Source organism: Micropterus dolomieu, unplaced genomic scaffold (genome assembly GCF_021292245.1).
Source record: "Micropterus dolomieu isolate WLL.071019.BEF.003 ecotype Adirondacks unplaced genomic scaffold, ASM2129224v1 contig_14376, whole genome shotgun sequence".
Lineage (NCBI taxonomy): Eukaryota > Metazoa > Chordata > Actinopteri > Centrarchiformes > Centrarchidae > Micropterus > Micropterus dolomieu.
The window spans coordinates 1,787-16,991 of record NW_025743362.1 but is presented as its reverse complement, the minus strand read 5'-3'; the positions used below and the strand labels follow the sequence as shown (position 1 = coordinate 16,991).

At 38.1% G+C, this 15,205-nt stretch overlaps 1 pseudogene; it reads left to right on the top strand.

Moving 5' to 3' along the window:
* The first annotated feature begins 289 nt into the window (after positions 1 to 289).
* Positions 290 to 7,642, top strand: LOC123966838 (annotated as a pseudogene).
* The last annotated feature ends 7,563 nt before the right edge of the window (positions 7,643 to 15,205 follow it).

The window sequence follows — 15,205 nt, the reverse complement described above, 5'->3', positions numbered from 1 at the left end:
AACCATGGCCTGTACCAGAAGCTGGGTGGCGTACTGAGTAAAGTAGGGCCTGATGTTTCTTATGTTGTATAGAGCAAAGCGGCACGACCGAGAGACAGCAGCAACATGGTCTAAAAAGGACAAAAAGGTAATTAATAATGTCCACCCTGGTTGGAATGATGGTTGAGAAGTCAATTTGTACTTTAATGTTATGGTGGATAGATTGCTTGGCTAGAATGACCAAGATTTCAGTCTTAGAGAGGTTTAGTTGAAGGTGGCAAGCCTTCATCTATGCAGATATATCCGAGAGATGGTGGTCTCGTCTGGCGGGAAGGACAGGTAGAAATCTGATGAATTATAATGACATACTAAGTAATTATCATGACTGTACGCACAGTTAATTTTTGACTTTTGTAGAGTTTTCCATATTTATTTTCCATAAAAATGGAAAACAAGTCTCAAAGTTTACTCTGTGCAGAGCAATGTTCTACACAGGTAGTACACTGAGTACTATTATAGTACACAAACTTAGATTTTGGATGTTACTGCATACATTGGCATTTTAATTAGATAAATTGTTTTTAGACTACTCCTCAAAAACGTCAATTACAAACTTAAGGTGTTATGTTACAAAAAACGTTTAACAAATACAATATTTTGATAAATCAGTTTATAATAATTGGCTCTCATGGTGCTTATGGTGGAGAATTATTCAGAAAAAGCATCTCTTGTTCTCTCGATAGATATATTGATTCAAAAAGTTTAAAGACTATATTGTGCTTTGAATATATTCCCATTCATATCCCAAATATATTTTTTTGAATCGTTCTGTAACCCAAACAACTACATCAAGCTTCACTTTCATTTATTCAGGTTTCTGTGGGTAGCTGCAGCAGACACTGAACTGGGTGTACATGTCCTACATACAGGATTTAGCAGAACAAAAGATGAGGAGCTGAGGATAGTGATGGTGGGGAAGACTGGTAATGGGAAGAGTGCCACTGGAAACACCATTCTGGGACGACAGTGCTTTGAATCAAAGTTCAGTGCAAAGTCCATGACTGTAGACTGTGCAAAGAGCAAAGCTGAGGTGGATGGGCAACAGGGTGCCGTCATTGACACCCCGGGCCTGTTTGACACCAGGTTTGGAATGAATAAAACAACTCAAGATATGAGGCAGTGCATCTCTTTTGCTCCTCCTGGACCCCACGTGTTCCTGGTGGTCATCAGGTTGGGCAGATACATTGAAGAGGAGAAACAGACGGTGCAAAGGATTCAAGAAATCTTTGGCTGGCCTGCAGACAGATACAGCATGGTTCTCTTTACTGGTGGTGACCTTTTAGAAAACACTATTGAGGAGTTCTTGGATGAAAGCTCAGACCTTCAAGAACTAGTGGCCTGATGTAAGGACCAGTACCATGTCTTCAACAACAAGGAGAAGAAGAATCGCTCTCAGGTCACTGAGCTGCTCCAGAAGATCAGAAATATAGTAGGAACGGAGGAAGCCACTACACCAACAAGATGTGAGGAGAAACAACGCATCCTGAAAGAGAAGGAAGAGCAAATACAGAAAGAAAGAGAGAAACTTGAAAGGAAACTTCAAGAAAAATATGAAAAAGAGATCAAGAAAATTAAAGAGCAACTCCATGCTGACAGAGAGAGGGAGAAGAAAGAGAGAGAGGAGGAGAGAAAAAGGGAGAAGGAGGAGATGAATGAGGAAAGAAAGAGGGAGAGGGAAGAGCTAGAAAGACAGAGACAGAGAGATCGTGATGACAGAGAGAGGGAGATGAAAAAACTAACCGAACAGCATGAGAAAAAAATTGAGAGAGGAAAAATAAAAGTTGCAGTCCAGATTTGAAAAGGAGGCCAGGAAGGAAGCTGATGAGTTTAATCCATTATATCCTCTGGTTCTAGCTGGTGAAGCTATAGTTGGAGGAATCAAACAACTTGGAAAGGATCTTGTAAGATTGTCCAAGTGAGTGGTCATAAACGCAGACTGTTTAACTACAGAGGAACCCTCCAGATGCTCACACACAAGAACAAAAAAAGTTATTATTATTTCATCCACAGAAATATATTCACAATTTCTCTTTCTCCATTATCTGAGTGAATGATGAAGCTAATTTTATTTGTTGAAGGTTAAGTCACTCATCATGACACAGTCTGAAATTATCATTTAGCGTTCTTTTTACATGAGTATGTGAATATGGCCTAAGGAGATATTTAATGTGTATATTAACATTTGACAGTGTAATGTGTTTGCATGTCAATAACATTTTAACTAAGTTTTCTTTTTTATTGTGTTATTTTATTTATTGTGTTTTAAATCACTGCACTTTGGTTTTCTGCAGGCTAATAGTACATTATTTGATTTGTCATACACTATGTGTGTGTTTGTGTTTAACTGAACTAGAAATAAAGATGTGAGACCAAAGACCAAACCTTTGTCAAATTGTCCAATCAAGAGTTCAAAGGTCACAGGTAAATGATTTTCAGGAACTTGGTGTCTTACACTGACCTAATGGCAAAACGTTTGTTCCATGCACGGGACTGGGGCTCGTTATAAAAAACTATATATATTATTAAATATATTAACAATATATTTAGACATGTTAAAAATACACGTGACTGCATAAGGGGATGACTAAATAGTTGGAATTAAAACCTGCAGTAACAGGGTTTTTTTTTAACACTTTGGCAGCAGAAACAAGTTGTGGACACAAAACTGATGTATAGTCACCTTCTATATAATACTAAAAACTTAATAGCAAGTAGCTGCTTATTTACACATGATTATTCGTTTGGAGTTGTGTTTCTGGCCACCTGACAAATAGTATTCACTCTTTTTTAGCTCTGTTTTTGGTTTCTAACAATCTCCTGAAGGAAATATCTGGAGCTATCTTAGCTGCTAAATGCTCCACTATGTTCACAAAGTGTGTCTGTCAGCTTTTTGGTGCTTAGCTGGTAGTGTACAATGAGTTTTTAAAGCTTTCTCTCTGAATGTACTGCCTGCTGCAGTACTGTGAGAGTGAATGAAAACAGTAAAGCTGGAAGCCGGACAGCTAAAAAATGAGCTGAAACTCATTATAAAACACTTTTCTTCTCAGTCATTCAGGTCATAGTTATCCAAGTCAAGGGCAACTGGACTTGGTTGAAGATACTGGAAGACGTTTCGCTCCGCATCCAAGGGACTCAGTTCTGACTGACTGGTAGGGAAACTCAGCTATTTAACCTCAGTGGGGTCGTTTGCCAGGATTGTTGATGCTGCTGGTTCGTTAGTGTTCCTGGTTGTTGTAACAGTCATTAAAGTCGTTAGGACTACCCGAGGCCAAGACTGAACGACCATCGTTGGTATCTTCACCTGAGGCCAATAGGTTGCGTTTGTTGAGTTTCCTGGGAAGTGATGAAAGGACAGCATTGTAAGTGGGGGATAAGTGGTGGCGTAGACCCCCTCCCCTGTTCAATGACGACTTCTCAACTGGTGTAGATGGCTTCCTTGACACCTCTTTCAAACCATCCATCTTCTCTGTCTAAATGGTGGTCCTCAAACGAGTGTCCTCTGTCCTTCAGATGTAAGTAGACTGCAGAGTCTTGACCTGAGGAGTTGGCCCTTCTGTGTTGAGCCATGCGTTTGTGCAGTGGTTGTTTAGTCTCCCCAATATACAGGTCTGTGCATTCCTCACTGCACTGGACCGCATACACTAGATTGCTTTTCTTGTGTTTGGGTGTGCGGTCTTTGGGGTGGACCAGCATCTGTCTTAGTGTGTTCTTGGGTTTAAAGAACACACGGATGTTGTGTTTGTTGAAAATCCTCCTGAGTTTCTCTGATACTCCAGACACGTATGGAATCACAGTGTTGCGTTGCGTTTGACCTTCTTTTCCTCCTCCCCTGTAGTTTTGTTCTTCTTGGATCATGTGGCTGTTTTCACAAAGGTCCATTTAGGGTATCCACAGGCTGTAAGGTGGTTCTGTTCCTTCTCTCTGGCTTGGGCGCTTGTTGATATGTTTTCCGCTCTGTGGTGCAGTGTTCTCATGACCCCTAGCTTGTGCTCCAGTGGGTGGTGGGAATCGAAGAGTAGGTATTGGTCTGTGTGTGTGGGTTTTCTGTAAACACCAATTTGCAGGCTCCTGTCCTCTTCAATGTCTACAGCACAGTCCAGGAGGGCCAAACTGTTGTTGTGAACATCTTCTTGTGTGAACTTGATGTTAGCTCTCGAACTTTGTTTAAAGGAGACCTATTATACTGCTATTACCAACTGTCCCTGTTTTAGTGCATATCATAACGGCCAATATACGACATATATTGACTGAGAGGAGTTATGAAAGCAGATCGTTACTACAAGTCTGTTGTTATTGACAAAAGGTTGGTACAAATTGTCAAGATCTGTTGAGGTTAACATTAAAAACTTAATGATTATCATTGAAAAGGACAAAACAGAGATAGAAAGACTATACGTGTACACATAATTGTGTAATTTATAAAAGCAATACTTGAAGGAGAGAAACATGTATACAAAAACAATAGTTCACCTCGCCATGACAACAGCATTCAGTAAAAACTCAAAACTTTTTTTTGAGGTGCATCTGGTTAACCTGCTAGGATGAATTTATAAAAGTAAAGCACGTGAACATTAAATTTAAAATGGCAGACTTCCTATTGGGTTTAGGGCAGTGCATAAGACACTGAAGATGTGACATGTGCCTCAGTCTAGACACAGGACTGTTACTGACAGTTACTGAACAGTATGTTCTGTTTGTATAGGCTACTATATATGTACATACCACAAAGAGATGCAGTTTCACTTCAGTCCTGTTTGTGCAGTATTTCCTGCAGTTTGAAAGAACTACTGCCATTTCTTGTAAATGGTGGAAGGAGGGGTGAGCAGCAGTTGAAATGTGGAGCTATCTGATAGTATAAGCAGCATACTGACTAGTGCTGAGCAAGCAGCAACCTGCAGGTTTGAAAACAGAGCAGATAGGTGATTTTAGCATTATTTCCAAAATTAAACTACTAATAAGTCCATCTGCTGATCATGAAATTTGTTACTCAGTTATAATCGACCTGATATGATTTATGCAAATCATTTGGTAACTTCATATGCACGTCAGCATAGATATTTTTACAGATTAATAGGTCAAACAAGGTTAAAACTGCTGTGTACATTTTCAGTTTACAAAGTCCATTGAAAAGTCTGTGACAGCCATCCCACAATTATAAGCCCCGAAGACGCCTCCTCTTTGTCCCATCTCTACTTCATTCTTCATAACACAGGTAGATTTGCAGTCAGTCTAATAATATTAATACTGCTTATAATCAATTATTTGGGCGGGTGATGTCGCTGTGGATAAGACACATGCTTTCGGTGTGAGAGAGCGGGGATTGAATTCACTGTGAGATACCAATGTGTCCCTGTGCAAGACACTTAACCCCTAGTTGCTCCAGAGGCGTGACACATATAGCAATTGTAAGTTGCTTTGGATAAAAGCGTCAGCTAAATGAATAAATGTATGTATGTATTTATGTATGTATGTATGTATGCATGTATTTCTTCATGAGCTCTTTGTGACACATCAGAAGCATTAATGTGCTGCATAAATTGTCACTGTCAAAGTTACTAGAGCTTGATGATGCGCTGATGATGCAGGATAACACTTGCCACAACTGTTCAATCAACGTGTTACCCGTCAGTCTGTATAACTTTGTTTTCTCCTCTTGGTTCGTTGGTAAGAAGTCAGTGTGAATATTAACTGGACCAGAGCTAAAATGCAAAAATGTATCAATTTTTTTCTCTTGGTCCGGACCAGATGAACCGGACTTCAACCTGTCTGCTGTGTGAAATGTGTGAAAAAAAGCACCCACTATATAAGGACCAACTAGAGGTCCATGCCGGCACCTCAGTGTTTTCATCTAACAACTTTGACACTTTCACAGTGTATTTTCAGTTCATGAATGTTAATTGTAACATTTTGGTTGCCTAAAAATATCTGGCTCAGTGTTCGGCTGTCCTAAAAGACACTAAGGAGTCAGCTGGTTATTCTTTCCTGTAAGTACATTTAGCTTTAATCTTGTTTCTCACTAGCCAAATTTAACATCCTAATTAAAATCACAGCTAACGTGAATTACTGATGCACCTCGTCAGTGTTGGGAAAGCTACTTGGAAAATGTAGTGAGCTAAGCTACTAGCTATTCTACGCTAAATGAAGCTTCACTACACAGAAACTACCTCCCAGTGAAATGTAGCAAGCTAAGTTACAGCAAAGTAGCTTAGTTACATCTAAGCTACTTTTAATTTTTTTTATATTTTATAGTTAGGTCATATATATATATATATATACACACACACTCACTCACACACACACACACACACACACACACACACACACATTGAACCAACTTCATTCCACAGACTCTAAAAACTAATTCAAGTAACATTTAGTCATTACTTAAATATATATATTGTTGTGAATTAAAAAATCAAGTTCTGAGATACTGTTAGACTTTTTACTTGTAATTGTTATTTTATTGAGCTTGGATGACACACAAATTATGCCTATTGATTCAATATAATATCATGACTTGTCAGCGTTTAACATTTTCAGTTAATCAAAAAATAATTAAATTTACTGTTAACGTATAATACAATTTGTTGACATGTAAAGGGCCCACAATTTCCCTCTCTTGCATGTGCAGGCATGTTCAAGGCAGACGAGTGACCACAGGGCCACAGCTGAAACTCATTTAAGCATAATGTTTTGAATGGTAAGTAATTTTATGTTTAATTACACATTATTTGCATTCGCTCAGGATTCTGTTGGTGATAGCCTACTGTAACCGAATACCGAAATCTGGAAGTCCTTACTCTGAAATTAGAGCAGTGTTGATAGTACAGTCTGTGTGCCGAGTTAAAGTTAGCTAGTAGCTGTAGCCTGTCACTGACTGAGTAGGCTCAAATGCGGGAGTAATAGGTGGCCAGGCAGCCAGGGAAAATGTCTTGGCAAGCTAACTTAATATGGGATTACCCATAGACATATATAGAGGTAGACACCCTATTGGCCGCTGGGCACAAGAAATGCGGCCGCCATCTTGGACCGGTTGTTGCGCAGCTGAAGAAAGCAAGATGCCAGAGCACTGTGCAGCATATTCATGCTCAAATCGGCGGACCATCGCAAACAGGGTTCGGGGATTACTTTTCACAAGTAAGATATAACATTACTGTACTATTGGTTGTATTTTGTGAATAGATTATTACCAGAGAGTTGAGAAGGAGCAAAGGATCTTGAACTGAGACTTGAATCAGAAATTAAATTAAATCATATTCCATATTTGTATATTAAGGTTGCTTTGTTCTTATTTTCTTATTCTTATTCTTATTATTATAATAAGGTGCTGAGAACTGCAGAGAGGGTAATGCGCCGAGCTTCAACAGTGCAAGCTCCTAAGGTGTCGACAGTCACACACATCATCCTGAAGGAGATTGGAACGGAGGACGTTTTTCTGCTTGGGGAACACACTGAGGAGACACAGTTTGGCATCAACAACAATCATTCTGACTTGCTGGCATTGGTTGTGTCTGTGTTTCTCAGGATAAGGCTGCACCACATTGCCAAACTCACCTCTCTTGAACTGCAGAAAGGGAGCACGAGAAAGAAGCTCTGCAAAACAGTCGGTTTTAGCTCATGCAAAGCTTTCTTGTGTGTCTGAGTGTGTGTGTTGGGCTACTAAATGTCAAGGGCTGGGAGGAGATGGATGCAGAAGAACGTGTTAGTACAGTGTGTGTGTGTGACAGAGAGGGACAAATATAAAAAGCTTCAAGTAGACTCTAATTTAATTTAATCATATATTGTTTGTTTGTTAATCATATATTGTATTGGCTCAACTTATTAAAATATCTGACTTTACTCTCACTATCTGTTTCTGCTTCTCTATCATATTTATAGTGTGTGATTTGCAAAATACCTATCATAGCCTGCATCACATATCATAGGGTGACCAGACGTCCCCGGCTTCAGGGACAGTCCCCGTTATTGGCTGCCTGTCCATGCAGAACAAAACTCTGAATAGAAGTAATAGTATTAATTTAAAATAGAAAAAAATTGATAGTCAAACTGGAAATGTCCCCGTTTTTTCCCCCTTTTTGGGGATTATGTTCCCAGTTTTGATCTCGGACGTGTGGTCACTTTATATCATATATCAGAATATTCTATTACTGTTGAGCCCACTATGAATATTAAAATACGCCGAACCATGTATTCTGTGTCATAGCTACATGTATGACCTTTGCGTGAAAATCAGTTCAGTATTCAGTGAGTTATGATTAATTAAATGCGCTGACAGCTCATTACACCTGCCAAACAGATTACACTGAGTGGTGACCGGTTCAAGATGGCGGCCCCACGGCTCGTGTCTATGGGATTACCCATTAGCCACCTCTCCAGTTAGCATGTAGGCTAGCAACATTTAACTACAAGTATCTACGTTAGCCAGTTAGCTGGCTAAGAAATAAATACTAAAGATAACTCGCTAACACACAACTTAACTCTTGCAGAGATCAACTTAATTATTAAGTTCATGTTACCTAGAAATGTGTTTTAATGTGGCCAAAAAGCTTCTTCGCCTAACTTAAAACATTATGTTGGATCAACTTAAATACTTGCATTCATGTTGACAATTATTAAGTTCATGTTACCTAGAAATGTGTTTTATTGTAGCCTAAAAGGTAATTCATCATACTCACAAATACAAAACATTGCTTTGAATTCATGTAATTCTGCCAGCAGTCTTAATTAAAAAATTCTAGTGGAAAACGTTACATTATTTTTTTTGTTGACCCAATGTTTTATTTTTTAGAGTGCAGTAGCAATAGAACAAAGACTAAAAACCTGCTCCAAACAGTGTGTGTGTGTGTGTGAGAGAGAGAGAGCTAAATTAAACACACAGAAACTCTCCAACTTAGTGCCATATTGCACCTAAATGTATTTCCTCATGCAACAGAGAACCATTGTTGTTTGTATAAAGTAACTTAATTATCACATTATTATATATTTTAATTTTTTATATATGTCAATTTGTGCTCTGTCAACATTGCAATCTAAACAACCTAAACATGGGCAAGAAAGAGAGAGAGAGATCTCATCTCATGGAAGCAGGTTTCTGCCACTACATTTACAGTCTCGTTCATTCAAATCTCGTTCATTAAAATTAACTAATTTTTTTTTTGAGTCATTTCGTTCATTTTGTTCATTTGAACTAGGCTGGTTATTGCGGCGCTGCAGCCCTCTAGTGGGCGATTAAAAAACAGCGCCGTTCTCAAACACGGAAGGCTGCCTGGCTTGCTTAATTTGACAAAGTATAATGCACAAATTCACTTCTTGATTACTGTATGTCATCATTATATAAACCCCCCTGGGCCCACAACCAAATTCAAACCATGTAAATACCACAGCAATATGTTGTCTATATGCAATCCACTACTCCGCCTAAATCCTTCCATTTTCACAATCTTTCTCGAGTATACAACCAGACCAGACATATAAAGGCTTATGTATATAATTACTATCATTATCTCCAAAGTGCTCATTCATACAGCAGCCTAACGTCCCTATCCATGAGTAAAATATTAATATCAGATTTGCAGTAAATATATTGAAGTAATAAGCTTGATACACTATATGATTAAACACACTCTTATTAAAATTCAACCAATTTAATAATAATCTGGATCAAGCCACCAAGTTCTGAAAGAACTCCAGCACAGAGAGAGGAACAAAGAAATATTAACACATTATATAAACGCAGCAGTTTGGCAGTTCTGGACGCAGAATGGGCCACATCAGGTCCGGATTCTGCAGACAGAGAAACACACATGAGCACATTGCTCTCAAACACTGCAGGTTGTTCACCAGTCAGGAGCTGTGAAACAACAGTTGGTAAATAAAAACGAAAAGTTACGTTGCGTTCTCTGGCGGACCTGGATCAGCTGTTAGCTGTTTACAGAGCTAACGCTAACATTGCTACGTGGCTGTGTTTTAATGTTTTAATGACCGGGTCTGTTTGTTTTGGAGAGGAGACAACCTCGGAGGTAATTCGGCTCCAGGTAACCCTGTCAGGGCTCTGAAGTGGACCCAGAACAACTCTCATCAGCTGTCAGCTGTAATGTTAAACACTAGCAGGACTAAAGTTACGGTGCAGCTGTGTTAAAACTATAATTTAGCACAACACCACTGCGCTGTAATAATGTTATGCTTTATAATTAACAAAATAGCTAAATAATGTCAGTCCAGGGACTGTTACCTGACAGCCGACCTGCCGCTCATTCAAAAAAACAAGATGGCGACAGCCAAAATGCCAAACTATGGGCTTCCACAACCCAGTGGGTGGTGTCACGGTGGCTACGTCCACTACATTGATACAGTCTATGGTGCAAACAGAGGGGGATCATGACTGATGTTTTATGTTAATATTGAATAATTTTTTCAATATTTATATAATTTCCAACAAACATGTGTGCATTATTTCCTGCAGTTTGAAAGAACTGTTGCAATTTCCTGTAAATGGTAGAAGGAGGGGAGAGTAGCTGCTTAAGTGTGTTATTGGAGGGCAAAAGCGAAATACTGACTAGTTTTGACAAACCATCAACCTCCGGGTCCAATTTGGTTTTCTTTTTTAATCTTTTTATTTGTGTGTAAAATATTGAACTATTAAATTTTCTAAGCTAATTGGAAGAATGGGTCAAAGATTTCATGTCAAAAATGCATAAACAATTTTTTGTTACCATTGATCGGATGCAAATGAAAATTAATTCACTGCCTTCTTTAGTATTAAATTTCAAGGTATTAAATAAGTAATTTAAACATTTATAAAGAAAGAATTTGTGAAAATTCACATATTTTGGTGCTTACAGTATAATTTATTTCTAGGTCCATAAATCTTTTACCCTCCTTTCTGTTTCTACATGGGTACACAGTAAGTGTTGTACTGATATCTCATGTACAAAATATTAACACTATCAAAAAAAGAGTCCATCCTCACCTTGTCCATTATCACCTGGTACGCTGCTGCCACCGCCAGGGACAAAGGCAGGCTGCAGCTTATCATTTGGTCTGCAGAGAAGGTGATTGGTTGCCACCGTCCATCTCTACAGGACCTTTACGTCTCTAGGACTCTAAGGCGTGCAGGAAAGATTGTGGCTGACCGCTCTCACCCTGGACACAAACTGTTTCAGACACTCAGACAGGAGGCTGCGGTCCATCAGGACCAAAACCTCGTGCCACAAGAACACTTTCTGTCCAACTGCAGTGGGCCTCCTCAACAAGGCCTGGGTCCCCATTGTCAGTGACTCTCATGCCCGCCCCCCAACACACTGTGTCCACTGCACTAATTCTTTTATGCTTAATTTTTACACATTGCTTGTTAATATCCTGTAATATCCTGTATATTTTTTGCATTCTTTTTTCCCCATTAGTATTATTGTATTATTTTATATACTTATATATTTATTTGTATATATTTTTTTTTTCTAAAGCACCAAGGTAAATTCTCGTATGTGAAAATGTACCTGGCATTTTCTGATTCTGAAATAAACGATTGATACGTGACTTGACATTTGTAAATGTTTGAAAGCAGTGTATTAAATATGTTGAATGAACATATTAAATCACTGTTAATCAAGCTGCATAAAATATGTTGGGCTGAACAGGCGGACTATTTTGAAAGTAAAAGCAAAACCTGACAAACAAGATTTTCTTACGTTATGCAGCCTTGTGCTGTATAATGACAAATAAACAACCTTATACCTTGAACCTTGTACCTTGTATGTGATCATCAGGAAAAACAACTGGGACGTAATTATCAAGACTGTATGCATAGTTAATAATTAACTATCAACAGTAAAGATATTCAACCATAGGTCATGAAGGCGTTCTTGAGAAAGGTTAATGCTTGATCACTTCCAATACAATATCTTGATAAATGAATGTAGAACAACTGGTTGTCATGGTGATTTATGGTGGGGCATTTTTCAGATCAAGAGTCTCTTGTTCTCTCAAGATATATTGATTCACAATGTTTAAAGAATGTATATTGTGTTTTGAAGATATTAATGGTTTTTCCTGCATAGAGAATTATGAGGCAGAAGAAAAAACAAAACAAAATAATAAATAAAAGTGAGAGGCAGTCTTACTTAAAGGTAACAGTACAATTGGAGGGACGAGCAGAGCAGAGAGAAAAGTGTCAGGTTAAACACACACACGCCCAATTTGATGATCAGTCGACTATAGGCAAGACGTGACAATTCTGACCTCTATAAATATCTTTTTTTGTGTGAGACTATATTAAAGAGACACACTATTCTAATTCATAAAAAAAATAATAACAAACTGGATGAAGCCATAAAGTTCTTAAAAGAACTAAGAGAAAGAAATACAAACATAAAAATGTACCAGGTCTTGAAACAGAATGGGGCACCTCCAGCGGCAGCACTCATGTCTATGTAAGCCTGATCGTCAGACAAACCCAGGATAATGTGCTTCATTACCTGTTGTAATCAGCTGGTTCATTTGTTCTGAAGAGGAGGAGAACTCTTAAAGATCTAAACTTAGACCAATCAGAAATGCACTGCAAAGGGGCGCTTGGAAAGGGAGGGGTGAGTGGTTGATCAGCCATAGGTTGCAAATCACAAACCTCACCACTAGATGCCACTAAAACTTACAGCCTACACTGAACCTTTAAAATACAATCCTTTTTTTAAAATTAACTTTTAAATGCTTCAAAAACATGAGGAAATCCACATTTCTGTAAATAATATTCTGCCAGCAACATCAAATAGTTTTACAAGACATTCAGTATATCAGTAGGTATTTGATGTTCTCAGTCTCAAACAGAGCTTAACCATGTTGTGTGACATGCTTCAGCAAAAACAAATACTAATGGGATATAAAGTTGCAGATGAACATTTAATATTCAGGAATTCACATCGACTGAACTGCAAGAGGATCCTGAAGTATGAAGGAAAGCTTAAGTCATATTTAAACATCTTGCTGTTTGTTAACTGTGTAAATGAACACATTGGCTTTTATGTTGTATTTCATCTGGCTGATCTGGCTGGTAACACCTCCATCTCATTTTGCAGCAGGAAAAACCCTGATATTCCCATCTATATAATAATGAAACTGAAACTTCCACATGGAGCTTCAGTTTCACTTTTATTGTATAACCACTGCAGCTAGATGTGGGTGTGGTTCGGGCCATTTTAAAGAGGGCAGCAGCAGCCAGTCTGAACTCAGTGTCTTCACTTCATCTGCGATACTTCGTAATCTTCAACTCAAACATGAGCAGCAACTATTACAACACGAGCAGCAACTTAGGTATGTTATGATACTATATGATATGTATGGATGTTTTAAAGTGTAATTATTTGATGGTGATATTGAAGCGATCACAGCTAACTGTGATTCCACCGGCGTCGCCAGGTCATTTTCCCGAATGTTTGAATATTTTGACTGAAGCACCGAATAGCTTAGAAACATTTTTAAAAAAATCTGTATTAATATGCAATAATCATCATGACGCAGCCTGTCTTGCAGGAGGCTACTCGCGATAATATTGCTACATTATGTTTGAAATTCACGTAACGTGACCACAGGATCCAGGATGCTTTCCTTCGGAGCGGCTGTGAGCTTAACTTTATCAGAGGTGCTGAAGTAAGCATTTGTATGGATGTGTAGTGAGATTTCTGTCTGATCACAAGTGTTTTCAGTTTCCGTTTTTCACCTCTGATGACCGCGGTGAAGAGAAGTGCGCTCGTCTCATCCAGTACAGTGTCTTCCATATGACTCAATGTTCAGATTAAAGAACAAGATCTATTTTTCTCCAAGACATTTAGAAGTGGAATTGTACGTTTCTGGTAGAGTCCAGGAGTTTCTAACTGAATTAAAGTGAATTAATTTATCATTGAGGTGAAAAGGTGCTACATGCGCATTTGAAGACTTTAGGCTACTTCAGTCGTGCAATACAGGAGAACCATATCTGACAGCAATACAGAATGCCTTTTTTATATTTTGAATTATCGCCTGTCCCCTGAATTTAAATTTGTTTAAATTGTTTTGGCTGTTGTTGTATTTACTTCTGTTTGATTTGATTTATTTGATCCCACATTTATTGTATAATTTAATTTAATTCAGCTAACAGCTTAATTTGCAATTGCATCCATATTTCGTTATATGCAGGGACAGTTTAGATTTAAAATGTACTGGTATAATGTGTTTTTCTAGGCTGCAGGGTTCATAATTTAGCAGTATTGATATTTGTGAATGTGCTGCACTCCTTCCATCACCAAGTGCTGCCTTTAAGTAAGTTGCGCCGGCTGACTATAGAGAACTGACATATATACTACTTTTTTTTTTTGTGCAAGTTAAACTACGTCCCAGTGTCTTCTCAATTCTCTGACTGCAACATACACATTTTACACAATTAGAAAATGAAATTCATATTTTATAGCTTTATAATAATCATGCCTTTAATGTCTATGCTTACTTTCTTTGATTGGGAGACACCTTAGCACTTTTGCATTGTTATTTATATTCAGATAAATGTCTGTTTTATTAAAATATAATACAATTCATCGCATCTTTGAAAAAGTAGAATAGATATAGCAGGTTACAGAAATTAGACTTAATGCAATCTGGCTTCACTGTGGCATGACGTCCACATATGTGGACAGTTGGTTTTTGGTATATAAAAACTACATTTTAATTTATAAAACATAAACATGTTAATAACACTTTACGTACTACTTTTTTTTTTTTTTTACCTTGATTGACCCCCTTGAATAAAAGTCTTTCACAGATAGTGCTAAACTTCACTGGTCACCCTTTCCTGTTCTCCGCTGCATTTACCTGCAGCTTACGCTCTTTCGCTCAATAACATTCACTATACACAGAAAAAACATATCAAATGTAGCCCACACAATGTAACATTCATGTAAATCGAATTATGTTCATCACATAAGGCTTGCTTCCTGTTGCCAGAAGGTGGTGCTAAGACTATGACTCAGTAGTGGCACGTCACATAGTGGGCCGACTGGACAATGTACAGTCCAGTTATAACAGCTTCCTGTTTCATAGTGAAACATGAAAATCGTCTATCTTGCCATTACCTGTGCTTTCCTCCTGCGCAGGTTAACCAGAAAATTGTTTCCTCTTACATTTTATTATTACTATTATTATTACT